Source organism: Vanessa tameamea, chromosome 8 (genome assembly GCF_037043105.1).
Source record: "Vanessa tameamea isolate UH-Manoa-2023 chromosome 8, ilVanTame1 primary haplotype, whole genome shotgun sequence".
NCBI lineage: Eukaryota > Metazoa > Arthropoda > Insecta > Lepidoptera > Nymphalidae > Vanessa > Vanessa tameamea.
Genome location: NC_087316.1, coordinates 11891320 through 11914688, shown reverse-complemented (window position 1 = coordinate 11914688; position 23369 = coordinate 11891320). Strand labels below are relative to the sequence as shown.

Here is a 23369-nt window from a genome sequence, read left to right as displayed (position 1 = left end):
CGTTATCGTGTCACGGTGCAATAAAAATCAGTACGTACTTAACTTATAACGACAATGATAAAAATATCTCCGAAGATACGTCAGAAGTTTCAAAGGATACCATTAAAATAGTACGCTTAATAACGGTTTTATTAAAATAATAAACGCAGACCAATTTTCTATTACAATGAGTAAATCCAGACAATTTTAACTGGAACCATTATTAAAATTGTTTACATTATAAGATTCTACAGAGATTTAAGTAAGGCTTGATTGATTCTTTGTTTACTGACGGGGTGTATAATCCTACCCTTTGTTTGATATTACCTTTCAAATTGAAACAATTACTGAGAGACGTCATTATGCTCACCCAAGCTAATGTACCTATGGAAATTTTAAGGAGCGATTTATTTACTTGGTGGTAGGGCTTTGTGCAAGCCCGTTTGGGTGTTACCACCAACTCATCAGATATTCTACCGCCAAGGAGCAATATGAGCCAGTGTCCAACAAGGGACAGAATATATTAGTCCACATGGTGGTGCGCTGGCGATTTAAGGAATGGTTAATATTTCTTTCAACAGTAATATCCATGGACTTGGTGATGGTTATCACTTACCATTAGACTCATTTGTCCGTCCGCCTACCTATATCATTTTTTTAATGAGTACTTATATACAAGTATAAATTATATTAATTTCAGTTGGTAGTATACGCACATCGCGAGCGTCTTTGTCTTTTGAAAATACCTTAAGTTACGTTTAGGTTTTAATTTTATTATAAAAGAAAAATATCGTATAATTTTTTACCTTAAGTAAATCGCTTTAAAGCGCTTAATTGTTTAAAACGTTAATATTAATTAGATTGTACTCAACGCTTTAATGTAAACAACTTTTGATGTTTGACATAAAATATGAGCCGAGGTAGCCCAGTGGTTAGAACATGTGCATCTTAATCGATGAGCGAGTTCAAAACCAGTCAAGCATCACTGAATTTCATGTGCTTAATTTGTGTTTATAATTCATCTCGAGCTCAACTGTGAAGGAAAACATGATTTTTTTTCAATGAAATTCTGCCACATGTGGAATAAGCTCAATACCTTCTCTAACTAAGAGGCCTTAGCCCAGCAGTGGGATGTGTACAGGCTGTTATTTTACCTTTTCATTAAAATGAAAATGAAATAACGACAAATGTTTAATAATTTTAAAAATTTATAGAAATTTTATGTTCTATTCGTTATAAGATATAAATTCTATTAAAAAGTTTTTCTGTTCATATTCAGAAAAGAATCGCAAGAACAACAACAAAAAATACTAAACTACCGGTAAAGTTTAAAATCATTGAAATTCAAAAACAATAAGAACTCGGGTCTGCTGTAAGATGAAGCGGAAAGTTTCAGGGTCTTAATAGTGTTCAAAGAAATTATGAAATGTTCTTTCATTTATACATTACTAGCTCAACCCGTGGCTTTACCTGCACGGTATTTGTATAAATTTACCTGTAGGACACGAACTGTCACCCTCACGTAACCCCCTTAAAAAAAGTTGCCGATGTCCTTCCCTGAGACTGTATATCTCCATAACTTACTTCATTTAAGTCGGTTAAGCGCTTTTCGCGTGAAGAGATACTTTCGCACCATCTGGTGGAGTGGAGTAACACGCCTACCCGGATTGTATATAAAAAAAAACACTGTGTCAACATCTATGGGTAAATGGATCTACTTACTTTCATGTGGTATATTCTATCGTCTGGCTTCATAAAATAAATTACAGGATAATGACAAATTATTAATTTCTCTTATAAAACATCTTCATCGCTCTAAGTTTTTATAAAATGCTAGAAGGTATTCTCTTCTCAACTTTGCAAAGGAAAATTGAATGGGTTAGAGTGAAACGGAAGATCATAAGACATTTCGCCGACATCTAATCAATGGAGCCGACTGAATTATAAAGAACTATATCAAGAATTATTATATATTGAGCAAATAATTTCTCCGTAAAAGGTTTCCGAAACAATTGTATGAAATTTCTAACGAATCAAAAACAACAAAAAGTCAAAAAGAAAATCTGGTTAATTTTCGGCAGTCGTACGCAAAACAATGAAAGAGTTTCCAATCAATTTTCCGCCGACAATCGAGCTCCCGACGGGTTTGATCAGCCAGACCGGGAAGGGAAAATTTGTTTCCACCTATGTGTAATTTTTGTGCTGTACGTCCGCTATAAAGCTGAAATATCACTTCTGTGTGGTATTAAATCGACAACAGATGATATTAGCAATCTTATACAAAAGTTTAATTCGTTTATCGATAGATATATCTAATTACAATAATTGAAGTTAACAAACTTCTCGCTCGTGCGTATTTTATTAAAAAAAAACATAAATTCAAAAGTATAAAGTTTAAGAACTTTATTTTAACACACGCTGTGCAAATGTATACTTTGCTAAAGTATTATGGGCCCTTTAGAATCGTTATGACAGGACCTGCACCTCAACAGAAAAAAGTACGAGGAGATCCGGCAAGAAAATCCGTAATAATGCGTAGAAAAAATACTTGTGACTAATTTATCTCAGAGCCAGTTAGTACTCTGAGTTGCATAGATTATTATATTTCAGGATTATATAGCTTATGTTATATTATCTTTATATATTTCATATATGATTTACAAGCATACATTCAATTCATGCTTGTTATGTCAATTGTATTCTATACTACGAAACGAAGCTATTTATGTAATATTGTTATATACTTTTTGGATAAATAACACACTGATTAAGAACAAAAAATGTGAGTACTAACATCACTGCTAATCAGTCTGTTTATCTAAACGAGCCTTACGAGTTTCTTGCCGTTTCTTCTCGCTAGAGGAAGCATTCGGACACAGTGGTAGAGTTGAAATATTAACGATTCAAAAATGCTTTATTGTAAAGTTTACTCGAATAAAATGCATTCGATTTGATTTACTAAAATATTCTTAGATACCCGTAATTAATATAAATTTTATTATCTGTAATGATTTTCGTATATATCTGTCTAGCAAACTTTATTCCAATTGTCATAGTCATCCTGTCTACAGTTTAGTGTGAAGGCAGTGTCCGCCTCAGGGCTCAAACGTCTTAGTAAACAAGTCTGACCAACGCCAGACTGTTTGAGTTATAAGCGTTCGGTGTTCCGTCCGCCGCAGACATTTGCAAGAGATCGCTTATAGTGTGTGTACTGCTTTCGATGATAGCTATATATACATATATATGTATTATAACATACTATTACAGAACAAAAATGAAAATGACTTATTTAAAAAGAATACTCAAGCAATTATCTGACTCTATAATTCGAGATGATAACTTGCTTATCATTAAATTAATTAATTTAAATTAATAATAACGAATAACAGAAATTACTAAAATAACCAAAAGTCTATAATTGTATAATTGTAAACATAACCTTAGCCTCTATGATAGGCGATCGCGAGCTCTTTTTTTTAAATATATTACGATACAAGGGATCGATGTATTAGGAAGGCATGCTACAAATACAATATGAGCATAGCATATTATTTTTATAATTACTAAATATACATTATATATCATTAGTATTTAATTTACTGGTAGCGATATTTATATATATGTAAATATCTCGCGTCATTTATACATAGCGCGGCTTACTTAAAAAAAGTATATTAATGTTACAAGAAGTTGACATAACTATATTCCCAAACTTAAAGATTAACTAAACTTAAGCTACGTTGGCTAATTAATTATTTTTTTTAATTTAATTTTCAAAGTTGGGATATTTTATCTAATTTTTCATAGCTTTTGAAACGAAGTACACTGGCAAATTTCATTTCACCGGAGACTTTATATGGTGCTTTTTTGAAATTTATATGTGTGTTAAATGTGCGTTGATGGATATTGTAAAGCACGTGGCAGAATTTCATCCGCAGATTTCATTACAATCTTTGCCTTCAGAGAAACACAAATTATTATTAAGCAATGAATTCTGCAGTGCTCTGACCGAATTTAAATCCAGACGTATCAAGTACTGGACCATCTCGCATCAAATAAAAAATAGGCCATTTTAATTTCCACCTTATGTGACGCGAACGTAGTAAATGCTACCTCCAACTTAACGCTCTCATAAGATGTATGTTCGAAGTTTAAACTTCACTTATATTCCACGTACGTCTCAAGTTTGGAGATTAGCTTTAAGTTTATTTACCTGTTAACTTATCTTAATGGTTTTGCGATTCCAAATTTATTGTGAATGTGTGATCTTCGGTCAGACGTTTATTAAAGAAGTGTTTTATATTTTTATGACAATGTGTATTTTAAAGTATTTCTGACTTATTAAAAATAATTAAGTCATTTGCAAATTAAAATATAGGAAAATAAATTAACCCTATTCCTATAAAAAACTAGTGTTGCCCTTTGCTATTTAATAGCAAGTCCGGTTTTTTAATGTTTTGTCCGAGTGAAAAATTAAAATTGTCAAGTACCTCTCCGGTATTTTTTTTTTAATTTAAATATCTACAGAGTAACAAAAGGTACTTAATCAAAGGTATGTTAAATATATCGCCTCTGAGCGCACGTACTAACGTACTAATTAAAATTCCAATCGCCATAGATTCGTCTAGACATGCGACCTTTAATAAGAAAAGGTGGACTGGAAATGTTAAAAATGTCATGTGTGGAATGGTCAGGGTGTAAAGGCGTAATTCTGTCTGCACTTTTAATGGTCAAACGTGATATAGATTTGTGGCGACGAAGAAAAATATCTTTAAAAGTTTATAATATTATGGGAGGATTGAGAATGTTTAAAATATTTTTTTTAAAGATATTTCGATTATTTAAAATTATAAAAAAAAAAAACATCCAGCTTATACTCCATCCAGTTAAAAGTATGAAATTATATCTTGAAGTTAGTTTATAAATTATTGAATTAATTGAAACACTTACTCTAACTTTATAAGCGAGGAGTAACATAATGATAAACAAATGTCTTGAATTACCCTTTGATACCGTAGAGCATTACCCGTAACAAATATCCGAAGGAAATGAATCAATCCTGGATCCTAATTACCCACGCGGTATGCGTCAAAGGCGGCGCGCGCGCAGGAATGTGCGTGACCGATGCGATTAGATGGTCCTCCGAGCCGGATGTTTTGCTCTTCATATTGCTTTGACTATATCACTGATATTGCGTTTAGTTAATATTGCAGAAAATGTATCTTTATCGCTATTGAGATTAAGTTTAGATTTCATTGGATGATGTTTTGAGTTATTTTTTAAGAAAAAGTCGTAAGGTGATTTCGAATGAACTGTTAAATTAAGTTGTATGCGGTGATGTTAAAGTTTAATTTTGTTCGAAGTGACAAAGCTAAAGTATTCTTGGATGACGTCCAGCACTTTGCTCCTCACCTAAATATTTGCAAACGTCTGGTTTGTTTTGATTCCATCAATGTCACACCTGTGTTCGTTAATTGGGTGTTTTGCATTATTTTGTAATAATATTTAATGGCTATTTCAGCTTCCTTAATGCTGTGCTAAGGTATTTTATTTTTACTTAGGGAAACATATTTACACTGCCCAAAAGAGGAGTGTAATGTCTTTATTCTATTTTATTTTGTTCGTTTCATACCCTTATTTTCGAAACACTGTTTCATCAGTATTATTTCAACCCTTATATCTTCCATCGGCTTTCTATATTCTTATTGTTTAAGTTATTTTATTATTTGACGTTTAATAATATCAACAAAATCCATTGGTAGAAACGTTATTACAAATATATTAAATCGATTATTAGTAAGTCAGTAAGTAATATTAGTATTTAAATGAAAAATTTACGTCCGTTCGATGCTACTTGTACTCGTTAACTAAAGCATCGACTATTAAAAATACTTTAAAAGTTGATAGAAAGAAAAGGAAATACAAAGAAACGAGACCCTTACAAACTATTTTCACAGTTACAGTTAAAGTTTATCCAAATCGACCATTAGTACGGATGCTATTTGACTAAAGTAATCAAGTGGGGCAATAATCGTAACATCCCTTTCTAATCAAACTTAGAAGATTCAATTAGGCGACGCGAGGTGACCCGTCCCTAACTGACAAGATCTTAATATGCTTGTCTCTTCCGTGTACGCACTGGGTGAAATAAACGCTTATTTAACTAGAGTTCTATCCGATCTAGGCTAAAACATATGAATCTTACTGAATGTTATCGGTTCAAATCCTAGCAAGAGTTCTTATTTGCTTAGTTTGTGTTTGTAATTCATATCGTGCACGATGGTAGCAAGATTTATCTTTTGATTTTTTTTAAGTGATATCACTCGGTTCAAAAAAACCATAACAAAAGCTGGTTCCACGGGGTGGTTTTGCGAGGATAAATAGCCTTTAAAATCGCGCTGTTGTGTTGTTCCAATTATTGATGTGTTGTGGATGAAAGCCGGAAATCTTGAGAATACCTTCATGCGTGTGATGAAATCCTATCACATTACATCTGTAGTGGAAAAAGCTCCAAGATTTCTGCTCAAGAGAAAAGTTCTTTAGAAGAAGAGGGACGTATACACGTTGTTTTTTTTTACTACACACGAACTATTGACCAAATACATTATAACATTTTGTACTTAAGAATCTTGCATTTAGTTGATGTTGTCGTTTAAATGGAGAGTGCGTAAGATATTATCTCCTACTTCATCTTACGCCTTGTAATTGTTTGTGCTTAATGAGTTATATGATACAAGGGCAGGATATCATATTAACAAATATATCTTACATTTATCTGTTTGTCATAATTAATTTTACTGTAGCAGTAAATATGTATATACTATTGGGTGAATAATGGAAAAATTTTTGGTCTGCCGTCGGGTAAAAGTGACCACTTGATGGTAAGGTTCACCACTGCCCCTAGATACTGGCGCTGTAAGAAATTTTAAGCATTCCACACGGCCCAAGCGTTACCAACCTACTAAAAATGGGAAAAACACTGACTCTCTTACCCTTGAAACTAGAACAACAATACTAAGTATTGTTGTTTGGTGGTAGAATATATGATGGGTGTGTGGTACTAACCCAGACAGACTTGCACAGAACCCTTTTTAAGTATGATTAACGTATGCATATTTAAATTGATAGAAGAACCACTTTATAATATTTTTAGAATATTTCGTTTATGTCAGTATCGTTTTATTCTAAATCCGACATTAAATTTGTTTAATTTCTTCAACAAAAATAATTAAATACATATTTTTGTACAGTTTTTATTGAAGTTATACTTCTTTAGACGCGTTAATGAACAAGTATGAGAGTATATATTTAAAATGCGCGCGCACAGGATGACTCGTAAACTACACGATGAAGTTGCTCGCTAAGCTGTCAGTGTCAAGTCGCTCGAAATAGAAAACTTCCACCTTATTTTATTTTACAATGCTTATAGTTTTGATAGAGAATGAAAAAATTACATTTACCAAAATAATAATTATTATTTAATTGTAATTATTTGGATGCAATTTTAAAAATTTAAATAACGCCGATGGATTAGACCGTCTCACGCGCCTAAATAAGTAGATGCACCTATTTTTTTTTATACATAAACGATTGCAACTACTATCTCAGTCTATTGTCTTGTTAATTCAACCGCAAACTATAAAATTCGAGTGCAGCTATTTCTGTGACATCAAAGCTGAGCCCAAGAGACGAGGAACAATAAATTCGTGGTGTGTTGGACGCACCTGCTCCTCAACCTTTCTAGGAATCTTATTTAAAAACTAAGGGTTTGGGTGGCAATGGTATTGTTATATTCTCCAACTATTAAGCCTCTAGTAAACAAAGTAATTGTTGTAGTTTTGGATTTCCAAACCAATGTCAATGACCTCTACTAATGATGTGCGGAATCGCATTCAATAAATACTTGAATTTGCAACAATTGTAATATAGTATCTACATTCATGGTCTACTTGTTGTACTTGGTTATCCTATATATAACTGGGAACTCATATTACTTTATATATCAATAAATATATAACTAAAAATATTATTAAGACTATAGTATATAAGGGTTTGTTTTACAAAAATGTTTGATTATATCGTCGATATTTCCAGCCATATAAAGTAGTCAACAGACCACCGAATCAGTCATTTTAAAATGATACTACGATGAACAAAATTCAAAACAATTTCATTCTATTAATGAATTAGCTTAAAAGAATTATCAATAAATAAGTAACGTATTTTTAATTGTAATTTTTCTTCTCACACGTCTGAATAGTCACGTGGAAATAAACTCCGGATTATTTCCAAATAAAAACGCCTTTGGAAAAGTTAAGTGTTCTTTAATTCAAAAACACCGAGCCTCGTAATATCAACGTTTACATTTTTCACCTCTGAATGAATAAGTATATATACTTTCTAGAACATTTCTCGCCCGGACTGCCACTAATAAATGCTGTTTATTTTTTTGCGGCGGCGCGAGAAAGATGTTCAGAAATCTGAATATTTATGCTGGAACAGGTTTCTTTAACTTCACCTTAATATAAAAGTATTTTGCGACGATATTTAAATAATAATTATTCCAATAACAAAGTGCTATCTAAAGGTTTTTCTGTTTGGAAATATATTTCTTTGAAACCAGCAAAAAGTATTTATTTTTATTTTATCTATAGACCCAGTATCCCTTAACATTTTACTAAGCTTCCTGTTTATTTGTAAGGTGAATAAACTCAACATTAAAGTGGATGTAGTTATCCGTGTTACTGCTTAAAGGTTATGAATTCGGTTCTCGCTTGTGCTTAATGGAAAAGTTACGTCGCGTCTTATACGTCTTATACTTCTCGCCGTTTGTGTGACAGTTTTTTCGATAGACTTCCTCGAGTCTAACGTATTAAAGCAATTAAAACCAACTCTTAAAAGATCGATTCTGTATAGTTTTTGTATAATTTAGGTATATGTTAAGATAGAGTGACGTACTACAAATGAACTAAAGCAAACGGACCAACTTTAGTATCTTAGTGTGCGTGAAAACTACGATCGACTCCAGCGAAGATATACAACTGTATTTTTTTTTCTCGTTCTCAGCTTTGAAAATCTTTCTAGACGTATCTAAAGATAAAGTATCTAAGCTAAAGCAATAATTGAGTTAAAATTTTATTATATAGCTACTTACAAAATGTTCTTAATTTCGGAGATAAATTTGTAATTTTTATCACATTAAACTCAAATAATATCAATTATTAATATTAATTCCTTAAATGTAAACAAATATGAATTAAAAATAGTTACTGTATAAATCTTGATCGCGTGAAATGTTGGCAAGAATGCAACGTTGAATCGCAATTTCGATCCTCTGGGCAAAAATTGAACCGACCTGTCACCGTGGAGGCAATAAGGCGAGGTTATACTTTTAATGAAGCTTTTTGCAAAACTACTTACATAATATAATGAATAATAAAATCCTTATTGTTATGTGTTATAGATATAATTTTGATGATGATTGTAGTGACAGTCTGAGTATTCAACCTTCCTAATTTTTAAAACTTCAATAATCAAACGTCTAGACAGATTCATATAAAATTTGTCATAGATGTCAATTGCAATATAAAAAGGACACATCATATTTACTTTAAATAAGTTACAGCCTTTAATTTTCTCACTGCTGGGCTAACACCAAAGCAAAAAAGACAACCAAGTAAAGTCATTGATATAAAGATACGAGAGTTTTCATGTTTAAGATCTCTGAGTTAATTAGTTATTAAGTTATATGTTATGGGTTAGCTAGTCATATATAAATACTAATCCACCATCTATTACCAAAGTGATAAAAACATTATCCTTATATACACCATATTCGGACCCCCATATTCACTTCCTGTAAGTAATGGCGGACATTCTTCATACTGATTATTGGCCCTCACCGGACATACGTCGGCGCTGCTTATTTTATGTAGGGAATCCCATTTATGAGAAATATTTTATGACGCCTATTTCAATGGATGTTATGAGTTTCTTTTTTTGCAAATGGTTTGAAGGTTTTTTCCGTCAATTCTAGTGCATTTGTTATTTTTATTTTTATATAATCTTTGATGTATTTTGCTATGTTAATGTACGAGCATATCATATTTACATAGACTAACCCAAACATACATAGTTAGTAAGTAGAAAACTATAAGAAATAAAAAAATAAAAACATTATTCTACACTATGCAAGCCACTGATTGCCCACTGATCTGATATTGTGTGTGTGTAATCATCAGATCAGTAGGTGATATTAGATATAAAAAAATACTAATAATTAGACGTAACTTAATTAAATATAAGTCAAACATTTAAACGTACCGTTGGGTACTATTTTGGGCTTGGAACAAGACATATTTCATTGCGCAGTATACAATCAGCTTTAGAATAAAATTGTATATAGAATATATATAATATATTACTATGTCGGCTTCGTTCATATATACATAAATATAACAGGTAGATAGATTTCACAAAACATTCAGGAACATTTTAATGCAAGACAATGCATAGATTTGCATCCGGATGCAGACGATGCACAAAGTTACGTCTGCATGCATATTTAACTCGTTTAATTATCCTTTTTACACTGTTAATCTCATTCGAGAATATTCGAGAATATACAGCAGCTTGCTATGCAATTCTTCTATAATATTTACCTTGAAAAGATAAACAGTTACATTGTGTTGGATCTGTAATATAACGAGCGAATGGTCACGTGATGGTAAGTGGTTAACACTGCTCATAGACATTGGCACCGCAAAAAATTTTGACTTTTCCTCATATCGCCAAAGCGCCACCAACCTTGGGAACTGAGATGGTATGCCTCCTGTGCCTGTAGTTACAATGGCTTACTCTTGAAAGCGGAACACAATAATACTGAGTTATTCTGTTTGACGGTGAATTAAATGAATGTAATGATGAGCCGAGATGGCCCAGTGGTTAGAACGCGTGCACCTTAACCAAACTTAAGCATCGTGGTGGAATACGCTCCAAACCTTCTCCTCAAAGAGAGCGGAGGCCTCAACCCAGCAGTGCGAAATTTACAGCCTGATAATATACTGTATGATGACTCAGTGATACTTATCGAGACAGGCTTGCTCTAAGTCAAACACCATCATTGTGTCACGAATTAATAGAAAATTGGTTTTAATTTTGATATCGTCCAATGAAAACATGTAAATTAAATGTCAAAATTGTTTATTTATCACTTATCAATCAGGTTGTCATTAACTAGAACTAGACTCAGCAGTGCGATTCTTTGAGAATACGCTTCGTATCTCATTCGTTAAATGTTGACTGAACTGAACTGACTTACAGTGATACCCCATTTTGATACGTGTATCCTATATATTTTATGTTTATAGTCAATGTCGCATAACACATTTTGACATTTCACCCACTGTGTATTCTACGGTGAGATTCGAGTTTCATGCTACAGAATAGCCCTAAAGGTCTTAATAATTATTCGTCAAATCGACAAACGAAGATGAAATACTGAAGTGATAAAAATGTTTGATCTCTCTTATCTGACTTATATTGACTGTTATAAGTCTGTCAGCAAAGGATACTACCATAGTACGACATAATATTTCCATGTCAACCCATTGTATGGTGACGCCATTGTACTATTGAAGCCACATGACGTGGGATACCTTTTTATTTAAATTAAAAAAAAGTAGCTTTTATTTTTATTTACTTTCGTAAACAAAACGAGATTTAAATTTGAAAATTTTTATTTTAACAAAGTTTACAAAATAGAAAATTGTCCTTAAGTTGACTAATCGCTGCATTTGTAGATGTAATAATATTGTTTGAATAAAAGTCGTATTATTTTTTATAATAAAAATAAATTATAACTAAGTATAATAGTTTAGTTTTGAAACATTTAAATTTATTAACCCCTGTCTACCTATGGGGTCGTTTCTCCTCTCTGAAAGAACATTTAACAACTTAGAACTACAAATTACTATTAAATACGTAGTTCACGACCTTTAATAAATTTGACGACCTCCGTGGTCGAGTAGTGTATACACCGGTTTGCATGGGTACGCTACTCTGAGGTCCCCGGTTCGATTCCCGGCCGAGTCGATGTAGAAAAAGTTCATTTTTTCTATGTTGTCTTGGGTCTGACTGTCTGTGGTACCGTCGTTACTTCAGATTCTCCATAACACAAGTGCTTTAAATAAATAAATAACATAAAGAGTTCTAGGCAAATATGAGTTGAAACACAAAATGTCCATTCATATTCAATACTATCGATGTATATTCCAAATTTCATACTCATTGTCTTTATGTGCGTAAATCTACATCTGAGTGTTTTGAAGGCATTTTATGCTTCGTATAATCACTCTATGGAACTTACTTTCGCCGGCGGAACTTCCAAACTGACACGACTTGAGAACCTTCAGGAAAGGGGCCTACTTGTTTCTCAAAGGGCGGCGGTCACTTTCTATCAGATGAGCCTTACGATCTTTTACAATCTATTACTTAAAAAATAGATAAAGATAATTATAATAGAAATAGATAATAGGATTAAATTTTCGTGTAATTTTTGAAGTTGTTAAATAACGAAATTTAATTTATAATCATAGGCGTTATTTCAAATAGAAATTAATGAAACACCACAAATTAATGAATATATCCTTTCGTCGGACAGACGTCAAAACAACCAAATACCTCTAATAGCATATTTAAACATACAAACGTAAATTTCGACCGCGAAAACTTTATTTCGATGCAATAAGGTTTATATTTGATTGAACGTCGTTCACGGTAAGTATGTAATAAAAGGGTTTTCAACGAAATATTAGACGTGTCCCGTCATTTGAAATCAAAACATTAGAAAGTTTGCTCAAAGTACGGGGCGAGGGTTTCACGCTAAGAAGTAAAATAATGTAGGTGACAAAATTCTATTAACAATATATGTAGCAATGAAAGTATCGTTTTTATTGAATATATAATAACATGTACTGTTTATTAAATTCTCCATGACATTTTTTATTATTAATTTGGGTCTAAAATAAAGTTACTTTAAAAAAAACTGTATATTTAATTTGACGGACAGACGACCTCCGTAGTCGAGTAGTGTGTACACCGGTTTTCATGGGTACGCCACTCGGAGGTACCGAGTTCGATTCCCGGCCGAGTCGTTGTAGAAAAAGTTCATTAGTGTTCTATGTTGTCTTGGGTCTGGGTGTTTGTGGTACCGTCGTTATATCTCATTTTCCATAACACAAGTGCTTTAGGTACTCACATTGGGATCAGAATAATGTATGTGATGTCCAATGTTTATTTTATTTATTATTTATGCCTACCGATAGTATTTTACAATCTATTTGCAAGTTTAAATTGTAAAGTTTTGTATCCATTAACATATACATTATACATGCATATAATTGCTCTTTAAATGCTCGTGATCTGACTGAAAGTGACTATACCATTGTACATTTCAAAGTTATAACTTAAATAAATTAACCACTTAACGAGACAGTAGATATTTATTTAATATTATATAAATTTTAATTACTTTAATTGTCGGATTTTGCGTTTTAGTTTTGACTAAACAAAAACACAATGTTCCTAGACACAATTAAGAAGTAAACGACCGTGACCAAGATGGGGATTAGATTTATTAATATGCTGCTCATATTTTAAAAGCAACATTATTCGATAAATACTTAAAGGAGGTTGAATTATTACAAAACTCCTTACAAAAAGATTTTGCTGATACGAAAAAAGAAATATATTAAAATGTAAACTAAACATTCAAATATTATTTATGTGTAAGAATAGAAAAACTCATCGTAGTGTTTTATCATTATGTGATAAATTTTAGCAAATTATTGAATTTAAAAATGGTTTGATAATTTCTAAAAACAGAGATTTATTTACAAATGTACCGGCTGATGGTTATACAATTTCGTTACTAATTTATTCTGTTTTTACAAGACTGTCACGTGGATAATCAGGCATGGAATGTAAGTAAGGGATACGTTCATTAAATTCTCATAAAATGTAATTAAAACATCTGCTACTAAATAAATAATAATAAACTAAACAAAAATCTCCAGCCATGGTAAAATCGGTTTACGTAAATTTACCACCGTAGCCTATATTATAAACCCACCAATGTATCTTTGTCTTAATTTTAAATTTCTACAATTGAAAATGACATTTTGTAAAAAAGAACCAACTGTTGATAAAAGTTTTTTTTTATCAAATTTTCCATAATACACCTTTACGTTAGCAGTCAGTCAAACCATAACATAACACGTGTCCGCGTTATACTTTGGCATATTTATAAGAGCAGGTGTGGTATTCGTCAAGGGGTCAAAATAAATGCGGTTAGTGGATGCGTATATTTTGTCATTTTCCCCCAAATCTGGGAATTAATTTTACACACAAAGTCCTGCGGGTGCGGTGGTCGAGTTAATTTGAACGTTTTGACGTATTGCGGTTTGATTTTAAAGTGAAATAAATTGTATTAAATTCAAATTTATAGTTACAATAGCAACCACATTATAAGTCTCGTGCAAGTAAAATAAAGCCGCAATGGCCTACAAGGTAAACTACGTTGATTTTAACCGAAAGTCGCGGGTTCAATTTCGTATTATTATATTGGTATAATAGTATTAATATGTTTAATTTCTTTTTATAATTCGCTCGGCGGTGAAGGAAAATCTCAAGAGGAAATTTTCACATGTCGGTTGAATGTGTGTCCACCCCATCAAATTGGAGTAGCCTGGTGAAATAGGCTCCATGCCTTCTGCCCATAGAGTCTTTGTCCAGTCGTAAGTTAATAACGGGATACTATTTAAATCTCGTGTATAAAGGATCGGAAAGGATATTCCTTTATATTTTGTGACATATGTGGATTATGGAACTGCTCGAGTTAATACTATAAAATTGTATCGACGTGAAATGCTTTTAAACTATTACGTAGCTCGAAGTCAGAACTATGATTGTTTTTTTTTTATTATTATTTAACTACTAGTTTTATGTGTACTAAGGCCAAGGGATAATGCAGGTTTTAGAAAGAAAGAAATAAAGAAATGTTTATTAGGACACGACACAATTATAAAAAGTATAAAAAATTAAAAAAAGAAAAACAAAAAAAAAAATACATATTAAATAATTATAACTACTAACTAACTTAATCTACAAAAAACAACAACAACAGAACAAAACAGTGATAGTTAACGTGTCCTAAAGGTGTACCATTCAGCTTCCAAGTTGGATTCCAAGAATCCAACGTTGATTTTCGAAGGTAGATGATCATGATAATAGGCTTAGAAGTTAATATGTGAGGGCGTAACAAACAAATTACTTATGAATATAATATTAATTAGGATTTTATCATGATAATATTATTTATGTTGTTATGTATATTGCCTATGTCCTTGACTAATTTCAAACTATCTCCATGACAAATTTTATCTAAATCGGTTCAGCAGTTTAAGCGTGGAGAGGTTACAGACAGAGCTACTTTCATATTTATAATATAGATATGAATATACCTTAAATAGATTTTAAAATTAAATTATATCACTTACAGTAAAGTGTATGGTAAGTAAATACAAATATATGATTTTTATTTCATATATAATACAGTAATTAGATATAATATTATAATGCGTCTGCCACACCGACTTGTTTAAGCTGGGGTCACACGTGTATCTTTTATTCAGATCCCTCTCCGAACCCCTTAATGAAGGGTTGTACTTTGTTTTAAACATGAAACCATCATTACACCTGAATTTCCTACCGGTTCTAATTAATCCGTTTAAAGGGAAAATCATAAATATATATTGTATGGGTTATGGTACATTAAATTGTGTTATATGTTACTTTTACTTTATATATATATAAAGTTGAATGCTTTGTTGTTCTGGTGGCTAGATATTAGGCCACAGATCTCGCCGTTCTGGGTTCAAATCCCAGGTCAGGACTATCAAAATTGATTTGAAAATCTAATCAGTCTGGATATTAGAAGTGTGTATTCGTGCCTCGGAAGTATCTAAAGCCGTTGGTCCTGCGCCTGAACTCATTCCGTTCCTGTTGGATTTGCAATTCCATCGGCTGATAAAGTCAGGGAATAAAGAGCGCACCTGTGTTTGCGCGCATACTAGTGCACTACAATATGGCCTGCGTGTTTGGCTGGCTTCCCTGACATTAAATTAAATGCATATATTTTACACTGATGTGTAAAGAAATCCTTGACAATCAAGGAACAGATTAGGTGACTAATACCTCTTTGTTCTATTGGCTTAATCTCTATATTCCTTCGCCAATAGACTTTGTAAATTATAACCTATAGACTAACGAGAAACGGTCGCTGGTTTAATTTGAACATTCACATCAAACGAATATCTGTCGTGACTAAACAAAATTTTGATTTATCGTTAATCGTAGCGTGGCATTCAAAACGCCTCTTTTTCGAAAATCCAAAGTGAATGTCATAGATCAATTCAAGCTCTCGGCCAATGATATCGTGTCATTTCGGTTTCAAATGTTTTTTGTTTATCTTTTTTCCTCCTATGGTTGGAATATGCTATGTTATGTTGTATTTAAATTAGTTATATTAGTGTCCAATTATATTATATTTTATATATCGATAGTATTTTCTTCTATTATTATTCAGACCAAATATGTTTTTGTGTTTTTATATACACAATTACGTAGTAGTTAATTACACTAGCTCACAATATGGAAATATTAATCATATAGATCCCACAATCGAGTGGGTGGTACTTTCCCCAGTGGGGTCTGTAACCACTCACAATAAAATTCCACAAAATACGTTCCTATAAAATATTTAGCAAACTTTAAATAACGTGTTCTTTCGTTCTTCACTTATTTCTTTTATATTAAATTTAATTTTTAAATAAAATTTATAAGTAAGAGTAAGCGATGGGGCGACACGGGAGGACCGGTCACTGACCGATCAAGCGAGAGGGTGACCAGGGGCGCTAAGATGTAACTTTCTGGTCAACAAAAACCAACGAACCAGGATTTCAATTATTTGTTTAATTTTCTATCTCATAAGCCATGATACATTATCATTGTATTCTGGATGAAAAATTAAAACAATTTTCCAATGAAAAAACTCGATGTTTGTAGATTCGTTTTAATCGAAGAACAATAAACGCGTATAAAAAAAAATCTGGCTCTTACAATGAATTTTGTATGGATAGATATAAAAACATGTTATGAGCGAAATTTCCAATCTTCCATAGGAAACCGTCAAGAAACTCAAATACTACACTCGGATATAACTATTTAGATCACATTATTCTGTTTTCTTAAAATATATTATTAATAAAAGTGAGATTTTTAATTAATCATTATTAATTAAAAATCATAACATTACTCCAGAGACATATGCGTAATTGCTTTTTATTTATTCTTTTATTTTAATTTGATTATGGTTGCATTAAATATATATATATATATATATATATATATTATTTTTTTTATGGCATTGCTTGGCGGACGAGCATATGGGCCACCTGATGGTAAGTGGTCACCACCGCCCATAGACAAAGGCGCTGTAAGAAATATTAACCATTCCTTACATCACCTATGCGCCACCAACCTTGGGAACTAAGATGTTATGTCCCTTGTGCGTGTGATTACATTGGCTCACTCACCCTTCTAACCGGAACACAACAATACAGTGTACTGTTATTTGACGGTAGAATATCTGATGAGTGGGTGGTACCTACCCAGACGGGCTTGCACAAAGCCCTACCTATTTATTTTGAAAACTACACAACGATTGAATTATGTACTCGTATTATTTAATTAATATACTTTAAAATTCATTTCGCACTAAATTCTATAATTACGATGCATTATTAATAGTCATTTATTAAAATATGAGCGGAAATCGAATGAATATACCTTTAATGTCTGATACCTTGTCTAATGATTTCAAAATATTAAGTACACAAAACAGTACTATTATAACCAACAATGTTTTAATAATGACGATTTGAATTTATGCAAGCTTAACCCAAGTCTGGCATCTCTGTATACGTATACCCAGGTGTAATAAATCGCTAAATTAATTTATACCCACCGTCCACCTCTAACTGTCTAGTCGAGTAGCAGGTGCGAATAACGTCCAGCAAATAACCCTTCCGACCAAAATGACAAGGGTGAGTCGAATGAGCAAACTTGTAATCACCAATAAATAAATGTGTACTATTATCATATTTCATTTAAACAAAAAATGCTTTAGTTCTAATACTCAATCTAAAAAAAATAGCAAATGTTCTGGATGAATTTCCTATTTAACGCTCTCAGAGACTGATATTTTTCCTGAATCTAGAAGTTGGCAGTTTTTACTCTGTCGTGCCTCGGAAAGAACATAAAGCCATTGTGGAACAACCTGAAACCATTTCAATCAGTGTTAGATTTGGCATCAAATCTAATTATGAGAGGGCACTTGTATAATATCCTGCGCAGTTAAACAGTTTCCCTTGAGAATTCGGCTAAAATCCGTAATCAATAATTTATTCTTTTTGTAGTGTGTGTTATTAAAAACAGAATCAGATTGTATTATGATATGCATCAGGTGAACTAGTTAAGCGTCGATATAATATTTTGTTTTTATGATATATTCAATGAAAGATTACATTGACAAAAAAAAAGACCCGCTGAGTTTCTTTCGCCGGTTCTTCTCAGGTCAGGGTGTTTCCTTTTCCGAACCGGTGGTAGTGTTTAATTTGACTATCAATAATTAAGTGTAATGCTTTTATATTGAATAAAGGAATTTGAGTTTGAGTTTGAAAGGTTTTCTTACAAACGTTAATTCAAACATCCACGATGACATTCTCCAAAAATTCTGAATCAACTTCGGGCCATAAAACGTCATAATTTTCAACAAAAATCAATTCCGATTCGATTCCCATTAAAAGTAAGAAGATTTTAAAGAGGTCTTATGTGATCCCCAATTATTAAAAACCGCAGAATGACTTTTATTAAAAAAATGTATGTTAGATCATAATCAGGAAAGAGATGGCCCTGTGAAGAGAACGCGTATCATCGTTGACAATCTTGGCAAGTACACTTTTGTTAATTTGCGTTAATAGTTTTACTAATTCATCTCGTGCCAAAATAATTGAAGATCGCGATAATCGACTTGATTAATTTTACATATTAAATCACACACATACATTATGTATTTGTTATAAATTTTCAGACGATTTTGCGATTCATTTTTCGGTCTTTAAATAAACGATTCTTATCGATCCCATAAACAAAAACTAAGAAGCACTAAATTTAAATAGTTAATTGAAGTTAAACACGAGACATAGTTTTTATCGTCACGCCCTAACATTTGTCAAAATCTTTATTGAAGCATTAAACTTGATTATTGATCGATCGAACACAATTCAGATAAAATATCGTGCAATTATGAAATCTAGATAAGACTAGTCCTACTAAACTATATTGAAATGTTCATATTCGTTATTTATCATTCAATTTTTTAACAATCATTCAGTTCACTTGGTGGTGAGGCTTTGTGTAGGCTTTGGTACCATCCACTCATCAAATATTCTACCGCCAATCAGCCATTCCAGTTCCAGTTTGAAGAGTGAGTGAGCCAGCACAAGGGTCATAACATCTTAGCTCCCAAATTGGTGGCGCATTAGTGTGATGTAAGGAATGGTTATTATTTCTTACAGCGTCAATGTCTATGGGTGGTGGAGACCACTTACCATCAGGTGACCCATTTGTCGTTCCGTCTACCTTTTACATAAAAAAAACGCTATCATGTTTTCTTTCGAGTGACCGTAAAAACAAAATATTATATTCGAGACCGCCAGTGCGTTGACAAACTCAATTTCCCATTACTGGTATAGATTCCACTACACTGGTCCTGGTCGGCTGCAGGTAGATTAGATAAACGCAGGTCGAATAAAGGAAAATCCTGAATACAGGAATTATTGCAAAATTGTTTAAAACGTACCCATAAATTTCAATTATTTGAACTGCACGAATTCATATAACTTGAGGTTAAAAACAGTTTAAGCGAACGTCTAAAACGCAACGGTTACATATTTCAGGACTAATTACGCGAACATTTGAATGTAAAAGAGCATTTACGTTACCGAATGTGCATTTAAGAACCATAGATATGGTATAATTTGTCGGAGGATGCGTTTTGTCTTTACAAGATATTAAAAACTAGAAACTCCAAGACTTTGTAAGTTTTGTTGTTTAGTAAAAGTAAGGCCTCTTCTCTCTCTAGGGGAGAAGTTATGGAGCTTATTCCACCACGCTTATTAAATATAGTTTGAAGGATACACATGTGGCAGAATTTCTTTGAAACGAAACACATGCAGGTTCCCTCATGACGTTTTCCTCCACCGTCGAACACGTAATGAATTATAAACACAAATTAAGCATATGGGAATTCAGTGATACTTGTCTGGGCTTGAACCCGCAACCATCGGTAAAGATGCACGCGTACTAATCACAGGGCCAGCTCGGCTGTATTAGTTTATTCAGTATTAGACTTCAACTGTTAAGTGAGTGCCCAGTCAAATAAGCCGGTTTAAAAATCATCCTACAACTACTGTAACTGTAGCCCAACAAATATTTAGCAGGAATTTACAAATGAAGAATTGATAACAATGTAGAATTTTCTCGATACCGCAAGGACATGCAACAATGACACGCTCAAGCTCTGCACAGGCTATTTCAATAGTCTGTTCAATAGAAAGACTCACAACATCCTTACGTTCTTTAAATTTTAGATTTTTGTTAATAAGTATTAATGAGCCACCACATATAGCTTTTTTTCTACTGAACATACTAGCCTTCTGGTGACCACTGAAGTTAAACATAAACTGATAATTTACAAGCCAATGTTATGTTATACATAAAATATCGATGGCATTACTGTTTATGAATAACTCAATTTCTAAATCTTTTCCTGTCATTCCTTGAATGGTTTGGTGCATCACGTTTACAAGTTTACTATTATTATTGTTTTGTTTATTTCTAATTTTAAAATTTAGGAATTTATCCAAGGATAAATTACTATTAGGTAAATTAATATTAGTATTAATAATTGAGCCAGAGACTACCTCTATTGTCTAAACTTGTCTTGAACAGTTACTGTGTAATTTCACTCGCTTTAATCTTGTTACTTGAAGCAGCTCTTATAACGAGATTAAATCTGTTTTCTCGTGTGCGACATTTGAAATGAAATTTTAGACATTGTGATTATGAATATGTTACAACATTTTAAGTACACATAATGTTAGCTATTTATAAAACGGTAAATGAGGTTGGGTACGGAGGATCTCGTGTGATATCTCGAAAACTGAAATTTCGTAACTGTTGACCTACTTTCTTATGTAAAGGTACAAAGAACTACTTGAAGTTTCGATTAAAATCTGTTTGATATAACAAATAACATGGTTAGTTACGCTATTCCTGAAGGGATATTAACAGCTACACCGGGAGGGGCAACAGTCCGATTGGAAGCGATGGAGTAATGTAGGTAATTGTATTAGCATTTTTAGCATTAGCAGCCTGTAAATTTCCCACTGCTGGGCTAAAGGCCTCCTCTCCCTTTGAGGAGAAGGTTTGGAGCATATTCCACCACGCTGCTCCAATGCGGGTTGGCGGAATACACATGTGGCTGAATTTCGTTGAAATTAGACACATGCAGGTTTCCTCACGATGTTTTCCTTCACCGCCGAGCACGAGATGAATTATAAACACAAATTAAGCACATGAAAATTCAGTGGTGCCTGCCTGGGTTTGAACCCGAAATCATCGGTTAAGATGCACGCGTTCTAACCACTGGGCCATCTCGGCTCATAGGTAGGTAATTGGGACCATACTAATTACGCTTTAACCCCATAGCCTCATTCGTTACTAAGGAATTGTCGGACAAACAAGTCCATCTGGAAAATATACATATAATATTAATAGTAATATAATATTAATAGTAATATGATAAACATTTACGGTTGATTTAGTAATTCATATTTTAATTCAAGTGATAATATGTATCTATTTTTTTACAAAGGAAGTCGTTAGTAGTTACTTAAAAAAAAGTATGTTAGTCAATATCTTTACCTTTTTTTTTCAATGAATCTATTTCTACATTTGGTCATTGATTTGTACCTCCAAGGTCCCATTGAATTCTAAAAAACAATAAATTCTTGTATTTTCTTTTTAATGTAACGTGCGTTCATCAAAACTATATTTCATTCATACCAATTGTTGTGAAGTTTATACGAAAAACGCAAAACATGTCGAGAATGAAAACATTCCCGAATGAAAAGTCTAGAATCTAGATTTTCCAGTAAGTAAACTAACAGTGCACGAGTTCTCAGATTGGATTGCAAATGAGTTTCGCGTTGCCTTTGAGTCGCATTGAGATTACTCGGTTTATGTATTTTTTTTATAACTTGACTTTTTTTCTTTTGCACTTTTTCTAGAAGCATTTCGACTTATGACGTACTTGTGATTATTGCTATATATGCCAATACATAAATAGGCAAAGATAAAACGGCTCAGTACCTACTCTTTTTCTAATCAACTTTTTTTTTTGGTTTGCAAGCTAGTGACGATCTTCAGTGTTGCCAATAAAAAAAAACTTGGATATAAATTTTTTTAACACATGTGAATTGAGAAATGTTTTCCTCAAATTATCAATAATGATTATAGTTGATTAATATGTCTGTCTTTCTGGTACTCTTTCGCGGTCACTGAATCGATTTTGGTAATATTGGGTACGAAGTAAACTTGAACCCAAAGAACAGATATCAGCTAATAGGATACTCTTGCCCCCTTTGTGGTAATTTTGGGGATAAAGGATTGGATGCAAATTCTTTGAACATTTTCATCATAAACTTAATTCCAAGACGAAGCCATTATTTCAACTAGAAATATGATTGGTTGTATTGGTGCCATTTAATCTTTATTTAATCAACGAAGTAACGCTACATAGTATTGTTAAGTAAGCAAATAGATTACTGCTGATACTTAAATGATAACTTATAAACAAAGGAACTAAGGCAACAATAAGATTTTAGTAGCGATGCTTTTTAAAATGATCGTTCGTTTCTTTATGTTTCTTTTTGCGCAGATAATAAGTGGAAACCAATAATCAAATAATATAACAGTAGAATAAACTATTTATATTAAATTCACTTCATCTTTTTATTTGCTTTGAAATAAGTAGTCCATTTCGATATTTTTGCTCAACAGTCAAGAGAGGTTGATATAAATCTTCCCATAACCATATTTGTCTGTTTCATCCAAAGTAAAGTACCACAAATCCTAGTAAATAGCTAGAATCAATATAAACTAAGGCTTAAACTTGTTGGGTGTCGGATTAGACGGACGGCTCTCCA

General features: G+C 32.5%; 1 protein-coding gene across 5 annotated transcripts in view; it reads left to right on the top strand.

Annotated features, from left to right (window-relative positions):
• The window catches only part of LOC113404794 (uncharacterized), a 403674-nt gene that overhangs the window by 165804 nt on the left and 214501 nt on the right, over window positions 1–23369 (top strand). The gene's annotated exons all lie outside the window — the stretch shown is intronic.